Source organism: Monodelphis domestica, chromosome 4, assembly GCF_027887165.1.
Source record: "Monodelphis domestica isolate mMonDom1 chromosome 4, mMonDom1.pri, whole genome shotgun sequence".
NCBI lineage: Eukaryota > Metazoa > Chordata > Mammalia > Didelphimorphia > Didelphidae > Monodelphis > Monodelphis domestica.
In genome coordinates this window covers 119,890,054-119,912,949 of record NC_077230.1, presented here as the reverse complement: position 1 = coordinate 119,912,949, position 22,896 = coordinate 119,890,054, and the positions used below count along the sequence as shown (strand labels likewise).

The window sequence follows — 22,896 nt, the reverse complement described above, 5'->3', positions numbered from 1 at the left end:
AGTACTTGGCACATAGTAGGAGTTTAATAATTTTTTTAGAATTTGACTTGATTAGGGCCAGAGGAAAGGAAAAGGGGAAGGTTCCACCAGTGTCCTGAGGAGGGAAGATTTCTTCCTGGGAAGGAGTCTCCAAGCATAGGTACTCATTCTGTTTAGGTTCTCTGCTTCCCTGTCTTACTTATTTCCCTGTCTGGTTTATTGGGTTTTCCCCCTTTGCAGCAATACAACAGCTTAGGAGGAGTTTGCCTTTTCCTTCTGGGTGGGATGGACATGGTTGGGACAGGAAGGAGAGTGTTGCCAAAATGGCTTGTGGGAAAGGATTTTTATCTTGGAAACTAAGCAGTTGGCTCTTGGAGTCTTGCATTAATCAGACATAACTGGGGTTTTGCCACTGCTTACTGTCAGTGCTGAGCCTCTCTAACTCTGTGTTTATGAATAATCTGGAAATTTCAAACCACACAAGGTGGCTGAAGCTCCTAGATCAAATGAGAGAGTCATTTGCAATGCTTTATTCCCCCCCTCCCCCCCATATCCTCAGAACAGAGGTACTTTGGGAAATACTTAAGCATGATCTTGTCTTGAGAAAGAAAGGTCATCTGGAAAGGAGGTTCTTAAACTTTTTTGTATGTCCAGAACTCCTTTGGCACTCTAGTGAAGCCTGTGGATCCCTTCTCAGAATAATATTTTTTCAAATTAAAAAAAATATAAAAGATCACAAAAGGAACCAATTATATTGAAATGAAGATCTAATTTTTTCCTATTCAAATTCATAGACCCTTTGTCCCTGAAATCTATCTGTGTACCTTTGGAGATCTTTATACTCTAGGCTAAGAACTTTTAACATAGAAGATGACTGCTTACAGACCCTTGAGTTTCTCAAGTAATCCAGGAGGACCCAGGATCTGAACTTATACCAATAAAGTAGGCTGCAGAATGCATTGAATCTGGAGTCAGAATACTTGCATGAGAATTCCAACTCATCTCCTTACTTTGGCAAATTTGTCACCTTGGAGAAATTTTTTCTCTCTGAACCTTAATTTCTTCATTTGAAGAAAGGGAGAGAGAGAGAGAGAGAGAGAGAGAGAGAGAGAGAGAGAGAGAGAGAGAGAGAGAGAGAGAGAGAGAGAGAGAGAGAGAGAGAGAGAGGGAGAGAGAAGGAAAGGAAGGGAAGGAAAAATGGGGTTTGACTTTAAACTGTGAGGTCCCTTCCAACTCCTATGATGGTATGATCTAACAGGATCCAGAAAACCTACCATGCCTCAAAATGGCTCCCTTACTCAAGGACCTACCCCGACACTTTTGGACAATAATTCCTTTGCTTTAAGAGTGGACTTTTTCAAGTTCTTTCTTGAAAAATGCAAATGCTCTTGAAAAGAAGGATGTTCTGAAAAGATGGGAAAGGTCCCTTAGGGAGACATTTCTCCTCTTCCTAGAGGAGTGACAGAGATGACCAAAGACAAACTTGTATCTGTTTTACAACTTTGCCATAGGCTGGCCTTAGTAAGAAAATAGTTGGGCCAAGTGTACCAACCTCTGCCTTGCTCCAAAACCCAGAAAGAAAGAAGGAGAGGAAAGAATGCTTGGAGTCAGAAGGAGGAGTGTTGTTCAAGGAAGAACAGGAAAGCCAGGGTCACTGGATTGAAAAATACATGAAAGGGATTTTTCTGGGTTTTTTTTTTAATTAGTTTAATTTTTATTTTTCTCATCTGCAGCATTTGAGAGTTGAAGCAGTTGATCCTAAAGGTCCACTCCAGGTCTAAAACTTCATGCCACACTGTACTCATGTGCATATACCAACAAGCCTGAAAGTTTTCTTCTGGTGTGTACCCAAGACCTCCTGGGAGTGAATGTGCCATCAGTTTGTGTTCTCAGGGGCAGCCAGACAATAGTAGTGCCTCCCACCAAACCACAACAGTACAGACGATTCTCAGCTGGCCAGATCTATTGTCTTTTTTTTTTCTAACTTTGGTTTGACTATATAAGGACAGGACTCTTGTGTTCTTGCTTCCTAGCAGGTGGACCAGCCAAACCCATTCCTTTTTCTAGTTTCCCAGAAACCCTTGCTGGCCACCCATCCTTTGGAAAACTGAAAAGAGAGTGTCAATACTCTTTTGGAGAAGCCAGGAACTGGGAGCTACCTTCTCCCCTCCCCTTGTGAAAATCCAAACCAGACAATTGTGCAGGTTCCAGAAGGCTCCTAAAAATAGCCCAAGTAGAAGGCCATTACTGAAAAAGTAAATAGTTACATTAAGGGAAGCAAGTACAGGAGGCAAATTGTGTAAATCACTTTAAAAGAGAACAAGCCTCTGGTAACATCTAGTCTTTTATCACATAGATTAAGCCTTCTTTTTGACACTAAATAATTGATTGGGCCTGGCTGAATGCTTTGCAGCTGCATTTGGCCAAAGCCCTGGGACTCCTCTCCAGGTCAGGCAGGTGGAAGGTGGATGGCCTTGAATGCCAATGCCTTCACCCAAGCCTGGGTCCCAGCCACTGAGAGATAGGAATTAAAATATCAGAGCAGCCAAGATGAAATCTGGGAGCCCTCTTTTATGGGGAATCCAATTTTCTGGGCAGTAGAAAATAATTTTCTGCTTTTTGGAAGGTTTCATTTTGTTTTTTATAAATCAAGAAAATCCAGGTTGATTTCTGAGTTGACAAAGCTAGAAGCATGAAGATCATTGTCAAAAGAGTCTTGGGGGTGGGGGAGAGAAATGGAAAATTCTTCATCATTCTCATTGCCACCCTCAACATCATAGTGGTTCAGTAGAAAGAATGCTAAGTTTAAAGTGATGGATGTGAGTTCAAATCTCTGCCAGAGGGGCAAATCACTTAACCCCTATAAGCCTCAGTGTTTTCATCTGTAAAATGAAAGGATTAGACTAGAAAATCTCAAAGACTCTTCTAGCACTCAGCTTCAGTGGTCATTTTCATAGCTGACATTTGCACAGAGCTTCTAGAATTTGTAGTAGGTTTTACATACATGATCTCATTTGGATTTGACCTCCAAAGTTCCTTCCAAAGCTATGGTCCTACTACTTACTGTCTGGGGCAGTAGGTGGTACAGAGGGTACTGGGCTTGAAATCAGAAAGATTCGTCTTCGTGAGTTTAAATCTGATCTCAGACACTTACTAGCTGTGTGTCCCTGGGCAAGCCACTTTACCCCATTTGACTCCATTTCCTCATCTATAAAATGAGCTGGAGAAGGAAATGGCAGACCATTCCAGTATCTTTGCTAAGAAAATAGTAAATGGGGTCCAAAGAGTCAGACCCAAGGAAATGATTGAATAACACACTACGTATATATCCTAAGAACTCTTTTCAGGTAGGTGTTGCCCTCATCTTCATTTTAAGGTTGAGGAAATTGAAGGTTAGAGAAATGGAGTAGGACTACAGTGGCAGAGCTTAAACCCAGATCTTCTGGTTCAAAGACTAAGACTCTAGTAGTTGCCACTTTTATTGGAAAGAAAAAAAGGATGCAAACATTTATTAAGTACCTGCTAAGTATTAGGCAATGTAGTAAGCACTTGACCAAGATTATCTCATTTGATTCTTACAACAACCCTGGGAGGGAGGTGCTATTATTATCCCCATTTTACAGTTGAGGAAACTGAGGCAGACAGCAGTTAAGTAACTTGTTCAAGGTCACAATGCTAGTAAATGTCTGAGTCTGGATTTTACTTCTGTCAGAGCTCAGGATTTTGGTCCACTGCTCTTTTCTTCATGTCATGGTACATGGTGTCACTTGACTATTGATGCCTGTGACATATTCTATGAGTCTGTGGATAGTCTGTGGATAGAATCAGGAATCAAGCAGGATGGAAGGGGGCTGGGAAATCTCAGCTGTCATGAGAACAACTGCTGAAGGTTAGAGAAGCTTTGTCTCCTTTCCCCTTACTCGATAATGGAAGGCTAAGAAGCAGAACCCCAGTAACACTGGCAAGCTGGAAAATTTATCTTCCATCAATCAGTGCATATTTTAACATCTCCTATGCCTGAGGTGCTGGAGATAGAAAAAAGCATGGAATGAATACATAATCCCAATCTGCAAGGGCTTTAATCTTGATGCAAATGAAGAAGCTACCACTTGGTGGAAAAGACATAGGACCAGGAATCAAGAAAGCTCTGAGTTCAAATGTTTCCTGAGGCACTTACTGACTGTGTGACTCTAGGCAATTCACTTAACCTGTCTGTCTCAGTTTCTTCATCTAAAAAATGAGTTTAATAATACTTTTCAGGGTTGTTGTGGGAATAAAATAGATAAACTTTGTATGCTTTGCAATTTGTTTTAGTTGCATCTGACTTTTGTGACCGCGTTTGGGGTTTTCTTCTACATGTGTTTGTAAGCATGTATGTATATGTATATGTATATATATATATATGTATATGTATATGTATATGTATATGTATATGTATGTATTCTTATAGGGGCAGCTCAGTGGTGCAGTGAATAGAATGCTGACCCTGGAGACAGGAGGACCCATATTCAAGTCCAGCCTTAGACATTTACTAGCTGCATAATCCTGGGCAAGTCCCTTAGCCTTGTTTGCCTCGGTTTCCTTATCTGTAAAATGAGCTGGGGAAGGAAACAGCCAATCACTCTAATACCTTTGCCAAGAAAACCCCATGAAGAGTGAGGCATGATTGCAGCAACAAAACAGTGACAACAAAAGTATGTATAGATATACACACACAAGCACACATACAGAGTTATGCATATGTGTGTGAGATAAATGGAAGGGAATCTCAGAGGGAAGTCACTAGCACTTGATGGGACCAGAAAAGACCTCGGGGAGAAGGTGGAATTTGAGCACTCTTGAAAGGATGCCAAGAAAGCTAGGAATTAGAGGTGAGGAGAGAGAACGTTAGAGGGCTAGAGGAGTGCCAGAGGAAAGGAACAGAGACAGGAGATGGAGTATCAGGAACAAGGAACAATTAGGAGGCTGGTGTGGCTGCATGGTGGGATATGTGGAGGGGAGCAGGGCATAAAGAAAACTGGAAAGGTGAGACGGGGCCAGGCTGTGAAGAGCTTTGGATGCCAAAGAGAGATTTTATGTTTTATTTTGGAGGCAATAAGGAGCCAGTGAAGTTTACTGACTGCAAAGTTGACATGATGGAACCTGTGCTTTAGGGGGAAAATATCCCTTTGGTAGGTGAGGGGAGGATGGAATGGAGAGGGGGAGAGACTTGGGGCCAGGAAACTAACCAGAAGGATTTCTTGAGATTCCATGGGTATGGGGCGTGGAGAAAAGGACTTGTATACAAGAGATGTAGGACATACCCTGGATTTTTATTCTGAAAAAAATTCAGATTGTCTTATATTCCAGGTTGATTCGCTCCCAATCGAGTTACAGTAATAAATTCCCCAAACTCCAGAAGTATGTTCTGGCTTGAATTCCTTGATTTGTTTTCAGAAATGGTTTTTTGAATGTAAGTCTCTGCTTTCCTCCTTGAGGCTGGAAAGCCTTTTCAGACAGTTCCAAGCCTGCTAATGCTTCCAAAATACCTGAAATGTGTTAGGCAGAAACACACGTTGTAGCCTAAAGTGCTACCAGCTCAATTCAGTTCAACAATAATAGACTTTCTTCCCCAGACAAAATTTCTTGAGTATCTTTAGTATCAGTACAGGGCAGTGTACTTTGTCTTTGTGCTGAGGGACTTGTTCCTTTATTTTTAGATTTTGTGATGAACAAAATTAAACACTCTGGAGAGGGTTGTTTGCAGTGGGATTCTGGGAGTGGTGATAGAGTTGGAGTTGTAGTGAGATTCTGGAGGGGGATTGCAGTGGGATTCTGGAGGAACACTGCAGTGGGATTTTGGAAGAAGATTAGAGTCTGAACCCTAGAGGGAGTTTATAATATGAGTCTAGAGAGGAATTATGGGAGGGATTTAAGTGTAATTCTTATGGAGAGTTGAATTGGGAATCTGGCAGGTGACTCTTTGAATTCTGAATTGAAACATCCATCCAGGATCCAGGATATTTTGAAATATTTTGGAATATTTTGAATTTTAGAAGACTAGCTCAAGTATTGGCTATTTGGAGGGCATGATTGGAAATTAGTAAAATGTGGTTCTTTTCTAGGTCACTGCTACTTGCCTAAGGAGATAGATAGCTTCTGTGGGCCTCCATTTCTCTTTCTGTCAAATGGCCTAAGAGCTTGTCCCAGTTTTAGTAAAATGAAAACAGAAACTGCTTATCTTTGTGACTTAAGAAGATTGAAAAATTATGTTATTAAATGAGGTTGATTTTGAGCCATTCAACATGCCACTGTGTCATGGCCAATGTCTTTCAGTGGGTAACTAAGGCTCCATTTGGTCTCAGTGGCCCTTGGCTAAGAATTCCAGAGGATGATTGTGATGAAACAAAGTTTATGGTAGTTCTTTTCAGCCACGCTTTCCCACTCCAATCCCAAGGACCTGTTTTTCTCCCATCTTATTCAATTCAACATTTATGAAGTGCCTATGTTTTCCAATACCATGTAAAAGAGGACTCGAGGCCTGTCTTGACCCAGCTGGATATGGTCTCATAGACCTTCTAGAGGTCTTCCTTGGTTTGAATTCGTAACCCTTAAGTGAGTTACACCTTTATTATTGTCAAGTTGTTTCAGTTGTATTCAACTCTTTGGGACTGGGATTTTCTTGGCAAAGATACTGGAGTGGTTTGCCATTTCCTTCTCCAGCTCCTTTTTCTTTTTTTAACCCGTACCTTCATCTAAGAATCAATACCGTTTATTGGTTCCAAGACAGAAGAGCAGTAAGTGCTAGACAAGGGGGATTAAGTGACTTCCCCAGGGTCACATAGCTAGGAAATGTCTGAGGACAGACCTCCTATCTCTAGACCAGGCTCTCTTTCCACTGAGCCACCCAGCTGCCTCCCTTCTTAGCTCCTTTTATAGATGAGGAAACTGAGGTACACAGGATTAAATAACTCGCCCAGAATCATACAGCTAGTAAGTGTCTGAGGCTAGATTTGAACTCAGGTCTTTTTGACTCCCTTTGTTCATTTCTAGGATCATAGATTGAGAGCCAGAGGGACTTCATTTAGTCCAACTCTTCATTTTACAGAGGAGGAATGGAGACCCAGATAGATAAAGTAGTTTGTTCAGTCACTAGGCTAGCAGTCAGTGGCAAAGTCATAAATCCTGGCCTTTCCCATGCATTGCCTCACCTGAACAAGGCTGGTTCCCCACTAGGAGACATACAGGCCATTATTGTCCTCTCAAAGTTAGGAGCATCTCATACAGCTTGTGTTCTTCCTTGGAGAAGCCAGAATCACTTTTGTACTGCTATAAGTTTTCAGAGTAGGATTTAGTGGAGAAAGGTGGTATATGATCATAATTAAAAGTTGAAAAATTATATAGCACTACATACATTATTATTACATGATACTATCTCTTTATCTCTTTGGAAGGGCAAAGTGACATTCTTTTCATATTTATAGGCATTAAATGCTCACTGCAAAACATTGTCAGACCAGGCAATTCTCAGACTAAACGTAAGAAGTGTTTGCTTTCGAAGATAAATCCAGGGTTAATATATACATGATTTCAAGGGCCTTTGATGATAGAAAAAGCCATCTTTAAATCAGAAAGAAAATACTGAATCAACAAACATTTATTAAGCACTTGTTATGCTAGTCACTGGGGAACTGGAGAAGCAGGCAAGATGAAGAATCATCAAATTCAGAGGAGAAAGGGACTGGGTTTTGTTGTCGATGATGTGGTTGATGAGTTGTTTCAGTCACTCTTTGTGACCCCATTTGGCATTTTCTTGGCAGAGATACTGGAGTGGTTTTCCAGCTCACTTTACAGATGAGGAAACTAAGGCCAACAGCGTTAAATGCCTTGCCCAAGATCATACAGCTAGTAAGTGTCTGAGGCTGGAGTTGAACTCGGATCTTCCTGCTTTTCAAGCCTGGCACTTTATGCACTGAGCCACCTAGTTCAAACTACTTGTTTTATGGTTGAAGACACTGTGATTCAGAGAAATGAAAAGGACCCTTCCCCAAGGATATGAAACAAATTAGAGCCTGAACCAGCAAGAGAAGCCACATTTCCTTACTCGGATGTAGTATTCATTCCAAACCTCCTCCCTTTACTGTTTCTATGTGCTACCTGTCCACAGGTGGCTTCTTGAGGATACAGGACTCACTCATAAAAAGATAGCTAATATTTACAAGGCCACTCAGACTGGGAACAATCAAAGTGGTATAGTTAATAAGAGGCGCTGTTGGGTCCCAAGAAAAGGAGCCACCACTGAGGTCAGGTTAATTAGGGAAGGCTGCAGGGAAGAGGTAGCACTTGAGCTGGTCCTTGAAGGAGAAGCATTGGATTTTGAGTTGTGAAGAGGAGGAGACTATGCTCAAAGAACAGGGGATGCAAGGCTGAAGAGCTTGGAATGCCTGTGTGGTGCTGAGGAAGCATGGCTCCAGGGAAGGTTTGGAGGAGGACAAGTGAGAGATGAGAGGAGGGGCCAGACTCTGAAGGGTCTCCAAGGGCAGGTGGAGCAGTTTCTCCTCTTTCTTGTAGACAGTGGAGAGATAGAGATGGGCTGGAAGCCTTAAGGAATGTTACTCTGGCAATATTATACAAGATGGATTGGAGAAGGTCTTATGTGATGACTGGTGATATATCAAAGCCCTGCTTAGGATCACAAGCCAGGAGGGCTCTTTTTTTGTGCCAAACATAAGTGGGACATAGAAAACATGACAATATTTTATGTTGCATTCATACAACAGAGCTGCTGTGGGGCTATAATGCTAATATTTTATTTTAGTTGCCTTGTTTCCTCCTGCAAACTCAGATGGGTGCCTCTGGAAGCATTTTTAAAAAATATTTTTATTGTCATGTGAAACATACTTCCATACTGGCCATTGTAAGAGCAAACTCATACATAACCCAAACCCCCAAATAAAACTAAAGATACTCTGATGTGAAAGACGACTCCCACAGTTCTTTCTCTAGAGGTGGATAGCATTCCCCATCATAAGTCTTTCAGGATTGTCCCACATCAGCCCATTGGTGGGAGCAGCCAAGTTTTCACAAATGATCACCATCCAATATGCTGTTAGTGTGTACAGTGTTCTCTCAGTTCTGTTTATTTCACTCTGTATCAGTTCCTGCAGATCTTTCCAGCTTTTTCTGAAATCATCTTGCTTATCATCTCTTACAGGACAAGAGTATTCCATCACTAACATGTATCACAATTTGTTCAGTCATTCCCCAATTGATAGATATCCCCTCAATTTCCAATTCTTTGCCACCACAAAAAGAGCCCCTGGCAGCATTCTGAGAGCTATGGTAGCAAGAGGTGAAAATCGTGCCCCAAACACCTTGGTGTGATGAAATAAAACAGCATTTGAATTAAGTGTACTAGGGAGCTATTCAAAGAGTATCACTTGAATTTTCACTCTATTCTCCAGCACTACTCATTGATCTAAGATGGAAAAGGTCTAGCCTAAATGGACCATTTAAATGATTAAGTCTTGGCATAAGAGTAAAGAAGTTGGGTCCTTTGGGGATGGGAAAAATGAAGGAATGAAGAGTATGACTAAAAACTTAACCCCTAGTACAAGGATTCAAGAAGCCTGAGAGAGAGAATTTTAGGATTCCCCCTACCCCACTCCCCATATACACATAAAGGGAGGAGGTGAGTCCTTCACATAGCGGGGAATAAATTTGTGTTCCCTGAAGAGGTGATACAGTCAGAAAACATAAATAAGTTCAAAAAGGGGTTTTGATCAATTTGGAGATGACAGATTCATGACAGGCTACTAACCTAAATTCTTCATGATGCTGTCTGGGTAAACCTACTTCCTCTTGTTCTGTCTTGCTCATCATTCTCTGTGAAAGGATCTCTTTCTTCTGCAGTCAGAGTAAATCTGAATTTTCAGCCTTTTGGTTGACTTTTCAGTAGTCTTTTGTGGCTATTCTGGTTGAGTTTCCTTCTTTTCAGATATACCTTGGAACCCTATCATTGTCCCCAATTTGCTTAAAAAATAAATTATAGACCTAGACAAAAGAATCAAGCACTTCTGGTATGTATTCTATAACCCCTATTTGCTAGGGTATCATGGAAAGACCATTTGATGAGGAATTGGAGATGAAGGTACTAGCTTTGGGCTTAGTTTGCTTCAGGGATAGGGATAGGCTTGTGATATCCCTGGTTTTGAATTCCCCTGTGAGGAACATTTCCTCTACCAATGGAGGTTAGCACATATCTGAAACACATAGCCTTAGGCAGTAGCCTAGAACAGAGGTATGGATCTCAAACAGAAGCAGGGGCCACTAAACCATAAATAAGCATCCCAGAAGGGCACATAATGACTTCATTTCCAACACCATGTTTATTTTTTTATTTTAAAAAATGTCATTTTTTCCTAATTACATGTAAACATTTTTCACATTCATTTTGAAACATTTTTTGAATTTTTGACTCTCTTAAAATGTAATGTTTTCTGTGTTTGATTGTATTTTTACTTGCTTTACTAAATACTTCCTACTGACATTTTAATCTGTTGCAGGCTGCTGTCTGGAGTGTTGTGGGTCATGGTTAACACCTCTGGCCCCAAACCCCAAGAGGGTAAAGGCATGGTTCCACAAATGCTATGCATAAGGAGATAAAACCTGAACCCAGGCCTCCCTGGATTCAAAGCTAGCTCTCTCACTATGCCATGCTGTTCCTCTAGATATCTGTAAAAGGAAAAGAGGAAAAAGTGCTCTGGTGGCAGATGGTACATTATGTATCTCCATTTTGTGGGTAGGAAAATAAAGGCTCAGAGAATTATGTGACACAAGAACTTTCCTCTCTCACCCTAAGAAGCTCGAAAGAGAGAGTTTTAGGATTTCTCCCCACTCCCTACATACACATTTGCTCAAGGTCACAAAGCTGGGCTTGAATTCTGGTTCTCTGACTCTAAATCCAATTCCCCAACACCACCATCACCACATCATGCTGCCTCCCACAGATAATACATTTAAAAGAACTTTGAAGGGCAGAAAGCATTAAATGAATGAAATGGATTAAAACTCATCTGGTTCCCAGCCTGAATATCAGCAACCCTGAAAGAATTTCCTGACAGTGAAGATCTTTAAATGTTATTGTAGTGGTCTCCTAGAGAAGGAAAGCTCTAGAATCTCTCGATGCCCTTAAAAGCAGTCTTGATGCCATACCATCTCTTTTGGGAAGGATTCTTTCATTTTTTTTACTGTAGGCTGGATGATGGACAACAAGACCTCTACAAGCCCAATCTACTGAGGTTTCCATAAATGGAAGCATTTAATGAGAAGTTGGTGCAGAGTGTTCAGGATAAACAAAAGAATATCCTGTTCACGTGTATGGCGTCCATATGTGTCCTTGAGCATTCTGTTCCTCGAGACTTCCCAGCTGCCAACATCAGGGACATTGTTATCCTATTCAGCTCAGCTGTTAGAATGAAGGAGAAAAAACAGAATACCTACAAGTTGCCACTATTGCTTCTGTTCAAAAAAATGCCTGATGTCTCAATGTAAATGATCATTTATAAGTTGTTTTGAAAATCTTTTTAAAAATACATTTTTATTTGATCTTTTGGTTTTCATAACTTAAATTTCCCTCTGTATCTCACAGTCATTACCTCCCAGAGGCATCTCATATAACAGTTCTTACAAGAAAGAAAAGAAAGAGGGAAAAGAAAACAAAACAGAAAATCAACCCCATGCATTGAAAAAAAAAAATCTAACAATTTATTCCACCTCTGTAAAGGAGTGAGGGAGATGTCCTCATGTCTCTTTTTGGGAGGCCAGTCTTATTCTTTGCAATTTTTCAGTATTCACTCTAGTTTGGGGTGGTTCTTTTTCTTTCCATTGACAACATTATAGCACTGTACATGCTGTTTTCTTGATTCTCTTTATGCTACATTGAATCAGTTCATGTAAATCTTCTCTCAAGTCTTTCTTCTTGAAGTCATTCTTCTCTGAACTTATCCAGTGCATTATTTCTTCCAGCACAGTGATATTCCTTTACATACACCTACCACAATTTGTTTAGCCATCACCTACTTGATGGGCATCTACTTTGTTTTTCTTTCTTTGCTACCATAAAAAGTGCTACTGTAAGTATTTTTGTTAGGTCTGTCAGTGACCTCTTGAGGAAATGTGCCTAATGGAGAAATCTCAAAAGATAGGTCAAAATGACTAAAGGAATATTTGTCACTTTGTTTACATAACGCCAAATTGTTTTTACGAAATGGTTGTTGCCTATTAATATCAAAATGAACCTCTGTCTATGATCTTTTTCTCCCAAGCACTACCAGTTTGTTTTAAGAAGTAAACTCCTTTATATCTTGCTTCGATTCTATCAACAACCGTTCTCTCACTTCCCATTCCATTTAGAGTGGCTCATCTTGGAAAACTCTTTGGGATTAATCAAGGCCTCATTTGTGCTCCTCCAGGTGATGTTTCCCAGATGTGTTTTTCCTGCAAAGGAAAGAAATTGAAAACTCACTTTCATGTAGTTATTACTAAAGATAAACTTCACTGACAATATCATTTTGCTAAGATTGTAGGATCATAGATTAAGAGTTTGAGAGAGACTGAAGAGATCATTTAATGAAGAAGTTCTTTTTGAGTCATGGACCCCTTTGGCATTGATATTGAGGACTATGGGCCACTTCTCAGAATGTTTTTAATTGCATAAAATAGGACCTCAGACACTTCCTAGCTGTGTTACCCTGGGCAAGTCACTTAACTCCCATTGCCTAGCCCTTACCACTCTTCAGCCTTAGAACCAGATTGGTTCTAAGGTAGATGGCAAGGGCTTAAAAAAATTAAATGTATAAAATAAAATGCAAAGGACTACAAAGGAAACCGATTATATTGAAATATAGTTATCAAAATATATTTTTTAAACTTCACAGTTCACAGGTTAAGAACCCAATCTAATGTTTTATTTGTAATACTAATACTTTGGGAGGTTTATGTAATAGGAAGTCATTTTAAAATTTATTAAGTAGAGTTGTAAGATTTCTATAAATGTTATAAAAATAAAATTATAAACACGAAAAAAAGAACCCAGTCTAATCCAACCTTTTCCAGTTCTATTTTCTTTTCCATGCTTTCACAAAATCATTGTTTATGGCATTATTGCCCTGGGGAAGAACATGGGGAATTAGGACAATTTCCCTGTGATTTAGGGAGGTAGTCAATGAGAGGGATAGAGGAAACTCTACCAGCTAGTTTGGGGCTGATACAATTAGCCTAAATATGTGCCCGCATCAGAGTAAAGTATAGGACTGTCCTTTCTCAGTTCTGCAAGAACCTTTCTGGCTGTTCTTTTGCTGACTTTTCCCTTTTTAATGACTCCAGCCTCTGGACTATTATTATGTTGGTGATTGTTATTTTAACCCAACTTCACTCATCAAAATGGTGGAAGGACATCCAGGGTTGGGGTAGGTGTGTTCTGACACAAACCCCGTACCTCCTAATGAGACTCTTTGCTCCCAAGGACCTTTATGATGGCATTCTTTAAAAGCATACTGCTTTGATGATTTTTCCACAATGGCGCATCATTTAACTTATAGCCCTTTACCCGGCAAACTCAGTTAGGTGAAACAACAGATTAAAACCTGCAGGTTCAGCACAAAAGACTGCTTTTGAGAAGCCTTGAAAATAGTTATCAAATTATCAAAGTTATCAATAGTTATCAAAAATCCCATGAATTTAACTCACAGGAGATAACGCTTGAAGTGTTATTACTAGAGATATTGTTTAGGGGCAGCTACGTGGCTCAATGGATGGAATGTCAGGTCTGAAGCCAGGAAGATTCATCTTCCTGGATTCAAATCTAGTCTCAGACACTTACTGATTGCATAACCCTGGGCAAGTCCCTTAATCCTATTTGCCTCAGTTTTCTCAACTTTAAAATGGGGGTAATAATAGTGGCATCTCCTTCCCAGTGTTGTGAGGATCAAATGAGGCAAATATTATAAAGCATAGTGCTTGATCCGTAGTAAGCACTATATAAATGTTAGCTATCATTATTGTTATGACTATTAAAAGAAAGCCCACTCCACCACCAGTTTTTGTCTGGTGATTTCAGCTGTAAATGGAATACCCGGTGAAGAAATCATTTCCATTGATGGAGATCTGTGGCTTTTCTGAAACTTAGCAAATTCTTAGAGAATTGCCTGGGCCATTCGAGACTTGCTCAGGGTCACAAAGACAGGTAGGATTTGAACTCAAGCCTTCCTGATTCTGAAGCCAAGCACTCTATCCAATATATCACATTTATCTAAAAAATTCATTCAGTGGCTAGACTTTCTCTTCCCATGATCTGGAGGCATAAAAGGTTAGTGTTGCTCATGAGCTTCTTAAAAGCAGAGCCCTGGTTCTCAAGCCTTGCATGGAAGGGGGCTTAATTGAGCTGGGTGGATTTTGATCTTGACTTTTTTTGCTTCAGCCCTAGCAAAAAAAGGTCGGTCTAATAGCAGGGGGCCATGGAGGAGGCCAAGGTGGTGGAGGCCATGGCAGAATCGCGAGTATCTGGGAAGAGACTGATTTATAACCAGTCACTAAAAATATATACAGTGAAATGAAACCCTCAGACACGGAACCCAAGTGTGCTGACCATTGTAAAGATAAGTAACGGCTGTTATAAGATCACTTAAACCCTTACCTTTGGGATATAAAAGGGGTCTCTGCAGACAGTAAGTCTTTATCTAGAAATGTTTACTCATAAAAAAACACATTAAGAATGGGAAGGAGAAAAGCATCCCCCATTGACGGGTGGTTTTCTGCCTTTTACAGCAGACGGACTGCGGCGGGTCTTTAACCTGGGCTGCAAATCACCAGCGATGAGATGTACAAGCCTGACTGAGGCACTGTAGTGCATCTGATGGAGGAAATGCCTGTGTGGGTTCCCCCCACCCACCTCCCCTTTTGTTTCAGCTCAAGCCCCTCACACTGTCTAGAGCCTACATAAAACGATCAAGAAATATTTGTTAGACATACCTGCCATGCAAAGCACTGTGTGGGATGTAAGAGAAACTACAGGAAGTCTCTTCCCTTAAATACTTGTGGTCTGGCTTTAGGGAGAAGATGAATACTCAGGAAAAAATAACTAGCAGTATGAGGCCATTAGGTGCCAAGCATCAAATGGTTGGTTATTAGGATCTCCCCTGGAAGGGATCATAGAGATAAGTCATTAAGCCCAACTCCATGCTAGGGATGAAGTGACTGAGGTACAGGGGCTAAGAGACTTGCCCAAGGTATAGTTATCCATGCTATGGGAATTCAGAAGAGACAAAAATCACTCAACGAGGGGAGTAAGGAAAGTTTTCATGAAGAAAATGGAACATAAATGGGTTTTAAAGGGTAAGAGAGAAGGATATTTTGCACATAGTTGGTTTTATTGAGTGAATGGATGCTGAGATCCAGATGGATGGAACACATCTTGGGCAAAGACCAGAAGTAAGAATGATTGAGCTATGTCCACAATGGTCTGGTTGGAGTTTGTATTAGATAGTAATGGGGGCTAGGTGATTCAGTGGATTGAGAGCCAGGCCTAGAGACTCAGAGCCAGGCCTAGAGACTCCTAAATTCAAATCTGGCTTCAGACACTTCCTACCTCTGTGACCCCGGGAAAGTCACTTAATTACCTTTGCCTAGCCCTTGCTGCCTTGGAATCAATACTCAATATTGATTAAAAAACAGAAAGTAAGGGTTGATGAAAAAAAAAAGATAGTTAACAAGAGATATCCATTTTGTATGGTTCACAAAACTAACTCCAGGTCTGTGTGGAAGTAGTACCAGTTATCAGTCTATGACAGTGATGGCGAACCTTTTAGAGACCCAAACTGTACCCTCACACCACAGGGGAGCCATCCCTTTAGCTCAGACAGGGGAGGGAGGAAGAACTCCCATTGGGCTGCAGCACAGAGCATGTGAAGATGTCCTCAGGGGCAGTGGAGAGGGGAAAGGGAGCAGCCTTCTCTAGCACACGTGCCATAGGTTCGCCAACGTGATCTATGAGAATAAGATAACCATTATCGCCCTTAGGGTTGTGTATATGCTTTACTGAGCAAGTAGTCTCCTGACAAACCAATGCTGCTGCTTCTGGATGTAAGGAACTAGCAAAACTAGTCTCTAAGCAGGAGTCAATCAATCAACATTTATTAAATGTCTGCTCTATGCCAAGCACCGTTCTAAGCTTTAGGAAACCAAATATAAAAAGGAAATACAGTCCCTGCCCTTAAGGAGTTTATGGATGGGGGAAGACAAAACACAAAAAGAAGTTGAAAAGCTGAGAATGGTCAGGAGGAAAGTTACCCTGCACAAGGAATGGTAGAAAAATTCAAAGAAGTGTAACCTGATGGGAAATACAGATGGCTGGTGTGGCTTACCTTCTCAGATGGAGATTTTGGTAGAAGCTCTTCTCTCTGCCCTCCAATCAGAGGGAAGAGGGTACTGATGAGGTGTGAGTACCAAGGTTGATTTGGTGTTGGAGAATGATGAAGTGACTGATGAGGAGGTGGGGTAGGGGAAGGTGAGGGACAATAATGGAGAACTCCAAAGGAGTGTAACCAAGTGGGAAATGTAAGTACACTCTGTCCTTTGGAGAAAGTGACTCCAGGGAGTCCTATGCTTGTTTGCATTTGCTAAAGAACCCCAACTTTTAGAATAGGATATTGGGAACACTAAAATGGATTCTCAGAATGGCAGGCCACAGGTTGGCATCTTGATAGGTCAGATCACCTTCTTGTCTCTTTTATTTGTGTATCCCACCAGGAAAACTACCAAAGAGGTAGATTAATCCATCTGGCACTAGGCACAATCCCTTCTTTTGGATTATAGGATTTAGAGCTGAAAGGAACCTTAAGACACAGCTATTCCAATGTACTATTTTGCAGGTGAGGTAGTTGAGTTCCAGAGAGTCTTAAGTGATTTACTCCAGGTCACAGAAGTAGTAAGTTGCAGAGCTGGGGCCTGAACCCAGTCCTGACTCAAAATTCTCTATTGATCTCATTATTCGGGAGAAAAAATTTACTATTTTGTGAAAAATGAAAATTTCATTTAGTGATTACCAACTTTTCTCAAATTCATTTCCCTTTTCTTATAATCATTTTTACATAAATTCCAATCTTTTCTTTTATTATTTCCTGACTCCCCTTTTTCGTTTAGAATTTTGAAATTTCTTCTGTTCTTTAAAAGTACCATTGAGCTTATTTTTATATTTCATATTCAATTTACATATTAAAATATATCAAGATTTTAGAAAGACTTGGAATAAATTAATGGCCTGTTTTCTGTTTACAAAGTACCATAATTTTGAAAAATAAGCTTGATACCATGTTTTTAAAAATCATGAGCTATGAGACAAAACTGTAAAAATCAGTGGTGTCTGGATGCCCCAGAGGGACTTAATCAGCCTGTGCTATGAGGCCAGCTCTGTGTAAGTTCCCTGCCTGGCTTTCCTCTTCTCTAAAATACAGGTATTCATATGGCAGTTAAGCCAAACACACACAAGGCAGAGTTGCACTTGGATAAAGTGATTTCTCTCTTACTTACTGCTGCTGAGCGTGGGAGAAAGCAAGCAGCTATTGAATTGAAGCCCAATGATCGTGGGCCTGGGAAGCAAAGAAAGATGTTCTGCAAATTCCCCCAGAACACATGTGTGGCAGGAGAGAAGTCAGCCCGCCAGCCATAAATTATGAGCAGCCATTTGGATTTAAACAACCTCCTAGTCTCGAGCCTGTCATTTGGTGTTGCCATTTGGGTGAAGACTTCTTTCTTAAAGAAGAAAATATGGTTTGCCTCTTCAGCTTGCCCCTCTGAACTAATGTGAGCAACGGTTATGATGAATGGTCTGGGCTGACCTTTCCGACTAGCAAGGACTAGTCTGTCTCTCTCTGCTCCGGGCCAAATGTCTCAGACACTTAGTGGAGACAAAGCCTGGAGTAAGGCCAGGCCAGAAAAGGTTTGTCTTGTTAGATGTAAAAATTGGTTAAATGCTTACAGATTTGTGCGATGGGCTCTGGGAAAGTTTATGGGTCTCCCTTATTCCTAAAAGAGGCTAGGTATCAACTCTTGATGGGAATCTGGCACTTTTTATTCTGTTCTTTCTGGTTCATTGTTGCACAAGTATTACCTTTTTATCTATAGTATACTAAAAAGGTAGCTGAGAGCCTCCAGTGCTTTGGGTAGCTCCCCCTTGGGGAGATTTTTGGCAGCCCTCAACCAGAATGAAAAGACTTGCTATCCACCACAACCCAGAGAATGTAAAATCACACTGATGAAATCATGGCCCCACCAAAGTATCTCAGGGAATTGTTTGTCTTGGTCTTATCTTCCCAACTAGATTTAAGTTCCAAAAGACCAGGTCTGATATAGAGATGGTTAATCTTAATGGATTAATTCATTTCTTTTTCTTTCTTTTTTGGTGAATGAACCCTTACCTTCCATCTTAGAATTAATACTGTGTATTGGTTGCAAGGCAGAAGAGCAGTAAGAGCTAGGCAAGAGAGGTTAAGTGACTTGCCCAGGGTCACACAGCTAAGAAGTGTCTGAGACCAGATTTGAACCCAGGACCTTCCATCTCTAGGCCTGATTCTTAATCTTCAGAAAATCCAGGAAAGGAGTCAGCATTTTTTTGCTCACTCACAGGATAATTCAAAAGGAAAAATCCAAGAGAAATATGAGATCCCAAGCTGGAGCTCCTTCAAGATCAAGAAAAAGGCAAAAGACCTCTTCTTAGGAGCCATCTAGCTGTCCCCAATTAATTAATTTCTTAAATAATCCACCTCTTCCAAAAGGAAGACAGGGAGAAGTGATAAAACTCGAATTAGGCAGTTTCATAGAATCACAGACTTTTGGAGATGGAGGAAAATTTAGAGATTATTACATACAACCCTTCCATTTCACAGATGCAAAAAAGTGATCTCTGAAAGAGAGATAAAATTGCTTGCTAGTCAGAGGAAGAGCTTGAACAAAAATCTAGGTATCCTGATCCTCAGTGCTTCCTCTCAAACTTCTGCCCTCTCCCCTTTGCCAATTAGGTCATTTGGCAATATTTCTAATCAGAATGTGAGTGGAAAGAGTTAAAACTATGAATTCAGAGGAGGCATGGTGTTTATTTCTGAATTTCATTAATACAGGTTCCCTATGGCTTCCTTTTTGAGAAATATCAGTGAACAGAGATGTCCTCGGGCATAGACAGAGTAGCTAGTAGCAGGTCTCTCCTATTCTTAGAATATCTTCACTACCATTCTATCTTTGTACCCATTATTCTACTACTAGAGATCCACCCTTGCTTGGTCTTGAAGTCTAAATGGTCTTCTATCAACATGCAGGTATCCTAGAGAAGAGTATCTCCCTACCATCTAATAGTGAAATGGGGATGGAATGGACAGGAAAAGAGATAGGATCAGAGCTGGGCTTCCCAGGACAGAGGAGGAGAAAGGGGAGATGGTGCTAATGACAAACTTGGGCTGTTTCATACTTTTTCCCAAGGCCAGTCTGACCAGTGTTTATTGATAAGAATAGAAATTACCATAATTTTATAGCCTGTTAGCCATACATGACTTCATTTTATCCTCAGGACCACTCTGTGAGTAGCAATAATAGCCAACATTTATCTTGTGCTTACTATGTGCCAGGCACTGTGGGAAGAACTTTGAGGTTCTAATCTCATTGGATCCTCCTTACAACTTTGGGAAGTAGGTGCCATGATTATCTCTTTTTTTACAGAGTGGGTTATAAAAATAATATAATCAGAGGTGTCCTGGTAAATGTTTAATAACCAGTTTGGGATGAGGGATAGAATGTATCTACAGCAATACACTTTTACATTTAATCTGCATCATGAAAATTTTCTCCAAACCTGAGTCTAGAAAAGCTATTAAACAACAAATCAAGCTCTGATCTGTAGTTTTTGCTGATTTTCAAAGTATGTTTACATGCTCACACTGAAATTTAACCATCGCCTCTTGTGAGCCAATTCAAGATGGCTCCAGTATACCATTGGGCATGAAAGTGATATAGCTTCTGTTTGCAGATAAAGACACAAAGGGTAAAAGAAGTAACCCAGATTTTTCAGGCTCACATAGCTGGTGCAGGTGGTAAAGTCAGGTCTTTTGATTCCAAATGCAGCATTCTTTTTATCACATTCAAGGACTGTATGGTATACTCTCATTGCCTTCTTCATCATCTTTCTTCCAAAGTGATTTTGCATAGACATAGTATGAACTTAATAAAATTTTCTGAATGCCATTGGTGAATTATTTCTAAATAAGAGAATTTTCCAAATAATTGAAGCTTACTTTTTAAATACAAAATTAAAAAAAAAGAAGTCAACATTTTATCATAAACTTCGTGGTCTTCTTCAACATATAATACAGAATATAATGAAATTTTTTGTGACTCAGGCTTGTCATTATGAATGTCAGTGATTGTGCTGTAATACAATCATACCTTTTAGAACTGCAGTTTCTGCAGAACTGTTTGCCCTAACACTGAATGGCCCCACACCATTATGTTCTTCTACTATTTGTAATTATTCTGTCTTTTCCATTGCTTTCAAGCTGTGATTTTACTTCTCGCCATCATTATTGTGCTTGTCTGTAATAGTTTCCCTCTTCCTAATCTGTGATTTCTAATATGGTTACATATGAAAGACCAGATTAAAAAACTTGTTAGAATATAAAATAAGAGTAAATAGCTTTGAAATCAAGGGCTAAGAATCCTGTGAATAAAGGTCATGAACTTGATCAAGTGAAAAAAAAAATTAACCCTTACCTTCCATCTTAGAATCAATATTGTGTATTGGTTCCAAGGCAGAAGAGCAGTAAGGGCTAAGCAACTGGGGTCAAATGGCCTGTCCAGAATCACATAACTAGGAAGTGTCTGAAGTCACATTTGAACTCAGGATCTCCTATCTCTTAGTCTGGCTCTCAAACCATGAGTCACCTACCTGACCCCATCAAATAAACTTTTTGACAGATATTTTGTATTATTATGAAAGTTTTTTATTACTAATAGATTTTAGATATTGAAATGACTTTGTAACTTCTTAGTAAATTCAGTATCATTATTAGTGTTCCTTAGTTGGGCAGAAATGCCAATCAACATAGAATTCCAATGGATGGGATATAGAATAACTGTGATTCATTTCTGTGTTCTTTCTTTTCTTTTTTTTTTTTGCTGAGGGGAAAAAGATGGAGATGTGTCAGGGGTAAAAGATTGCATATTTATTCACATATATTTAGTAAATAACCTTTTATTTGTGCCTATTCACTGTAAGAAAGAAAAAAATATGACTTGATTCTTCCATTTAAAAAGGGATGTGTGTGTGTGTGTGTGTGTGTGTGTGTGTGTGTGTGTGTGTGGAGAGAGAGAGAGAGAGAGAGAGAGAGAGAGAGAGAGAGAGAGAGAGAGAGAGAGAGAGAGAGAGAGAGAGAGAGAGAGAGAATTTTTAGCCATAGGGGGAAAAATTCTTTTGTGATGGGGTAGGTTTTGGTGAAACATTTTGGTGGAAAAAGTCATTAAAAAAATGTCCCCTGAGACTTAGAGAGATCCATTCCCTTGGGTCTGTGTCCTGGGGAGGAGTATCTAACATCTTATGAAGTGTGAATTTGTTAAGAAGAAGCTCCTTGGAGAACGGAACACAGGGAGACAAAATGTTAGGATCAGACTTTGGAGTCCCCAGAACAGAAGCATCAACAAGGCAGGCTCCCATGACTAAAAGATGCTGATAGCCTGAAAGAAATCCTACTGGTTGAAAGAATAACAATCAACGATATTTATTAAGCATCTACTACATACCAGGTGGTGTGTGAAGCTCTGGGGATATAAGGACAAAAAAGCACAGCCTGGCCCCTTCCTACCTTCCCAGCCTTCTGCTCCCTTACTGCCCTCTTCCTGGGATCCAGATCCTGGGACTTCTAGGCAGGTCCTCACATTGGGGTGCTTCATCACCCTCTTTGTCTTTCTGTTGGCTATTTCCCCTCTTTCTGAAATGCTCTGCTGTTGCCTCACTTCTACTTTTCTCTGACTTTTTCTTCAAGGTTCAGCTCAAATGCTATCTTCTAAAGAAGGCATTTCCTGGTTGCTTTCCCTCCTCCCTTCTCATTCCCCATGCCTTTCCCTTGGAGATTATCTTCATTTACTATGTATTCATTTAATTAGGAAAGTACATCAAAGAAGGTAGATAGTATATATTTACATGGATGTTGTTGTTGAGTTGTTTTTTAGTCATGTCTGACTCTTTGTGACCTTTTGGCATTTTCTTGGTAGAGATACTGTAGTGATTTGCCATTGCCTTCTCCAGCTCATTTTATAGTTGAAGAAACTGAGGGAAACAGGGGTAAGTGATTGGTCCAAGGTCACATAGCTAGTAAGTATCTGAGGCTGGATTTTTAAGTCAAGTTTTCCTGATTCTAAGGCCAATTCCCTATTCACTCTGTCATCTAGCAGCTCAATATTCACATGTATATATTAATTATATTGTATTATACATATTTATTTAAATATTTATGTATTGTTTCTTCCATAAAATGTGAAATCTTTGAATTCAGGAATTTTTTTTTTCTGTTATATTCCCAGAGCTTACCATGGAGCCTGGCATATATTGTTATTCAGTTGTTTTTCAGTTGTCTGACTCTTCATGACATAATTTGGTTTCTTTCTTTCTTATTCTTTTTTTTTTTTGGTAGAGATACTGGAGAGGGTTGCCATTTCTTTCTCCAACTCCTTACAAATGAGGAAACTGAGGCAAACAGGGTTTGAGGAACTTGCCCAAGGTCATACAGCTAATAAGTGTCAGATTGGATTTGAACTCAGGAAGATGAGTGTTCCTGACTCCAGGCTGACACTCTATCTACTGCACTACCTATTTTCTTTATTTTCGGGACTTAATAAATGCTT

At 40.1% G+C, this 22,896-nt stretch overlaps 1 protein-coding gene and 1 long non-coding RNA gene across 5 annotated transcripts in view; both read left to right on the top strand.

Moving 5' to 3' along the window:
* Positions 1-22,896, top strand: part of GLI2 (GLI family zinc finger 2) — a 420,094-nt gene that overhangs the window by 120,366 nt on the left and 276,832 nt on the right. The window lies entirely within an intron of this gene.
* On the top strand, positions 1,157-21,415 carry LOC130453680 (uncharacterized). Its single transcript, XR_008911162.1, has 2 exons — positions 1,157-6,573; positions 14,785-21,415. It is a non-coding gene; the product is annotated as an uncharacterized LOC130453680 (long non-coding RNA).